The sequence below is a fragment of the Callospermophilus lateralis genome, chromosome 3, assembly GCF_048772815.1.
Source record: "Callospermophilus lateralis isolate mCalLat2 chromosome 3, mCalLat2.hap1, whole genome shotgun sequence".
Taxonomy (NCBI): Eukaryota; Metazoa; Chordata; class Mammalia; order Rodentia; family Sciuridae; genus Callospermophilus; species Callospermophilus lateralis.
Window position 1 is genome coordinate 182,295,234 of NC_135307.1, and position 1,083 is coordinate 182,296,316.

Here is a 1,083-nt window from a genome sequence, read left to right on the forward strand (position 1 = left end):
AGTTTTCTTAGCACCATTTGTTGAAGAGGCTGTCTTTTCTGCAATGTGTGCTTATAGTGCCTTTGTCTAGGATGAGATAACTGTATTTATGTGGGTTTGTCTTTGTGTCTTCTGTTCTGTACTATTGGTGTACCTGTCTGCTTTTGTGTCAATACCATGCCATTTTTGTTACTATAGCTCTGTAGTATAGTTGAAGTTTGGGTATTGTGATGCCTCCTGCTTCACTCTTCTTGCTAAGGATTGATTTAGCTATTCTGGGTCTCTTATTTTTCCAAACGAATTTCATGATTGCTTTTTCTATTTCTATAAGGAATGATGATGGGATTTTAATTGGAATCACATTGAATCTGTATAGCATTTTGGGTAGTATGTCCATTTTGACAATATTAATTCTTCCTATATAAAAACATAGGAAATCTTTCAATTTTCTTAGGTCTTCTTCAATTTCTTTCTTTCTTTTTCTTTTTCTTTTTTTTTTTTTTTTTTGGTGGAGGCACTGGGGATTGAACCCAGGGCCTTGTGCATGCAAGGCAAGCACTCTACCAACTGAGCTACATTCCCAGCCCCTAATTTCTTTCTTTAATGTTCAAAAAGCATTTGACAAAATACAGCATCCATTCATGTTCAAAACATTAGATAAACTAGGCATAGTAGGGATATACTTCAACATTTTTAAAGCTATGTACATTAAACTCAAGGCCAACATCATTCTAAATGGAGAAAAACTGATAGTATTCCCTTTAAAAACTGGAACAAGACAGGAATGCCTTCTTTCACGCCTTCTGTTCAACATAGTCCTTGAAACTCTAGCAAGAGCAATTAGGCAAAAGAAAGAAATTAAAGGGATACAAATAGGAAAAGAAGAGCTTAAACTATCTGTATTTGATGATGACAAGATCCTGTATTTAGAAAACCCCAAAAAAACTCACCAGAAGACTTCTATAACTCAAAAAAATTCAGTAAAATTAACACCCATAAATCAATTGTGTTCCTATATACCAAGGATGAATGAGTTGAGAGAGAAATTAGGAGGACATTCACAATTGCCTCAAAAAAAAAAAAAAAAAAAAGAAAGAAAGAAAA

General features: G+C 33.7%; 1 non-coding gene across 1 annotated transcript; it reads right to left on the minus strand.

Moving 5' to 3' along the window:
• Nucleotides 1-488: 488 nt before the first annotated feature.
• Nucleotides 489-561, minus strand: Trnaa-ugc (transfer RNA alanine (anticodon UGC)). Its single transcript has one exon. It is a non-coding gene; the product is annotated as a tRNA-Ala (tRNA).
• Between the last annotated feature and the right edge of the window lie 522 nt (nt 562-1,083).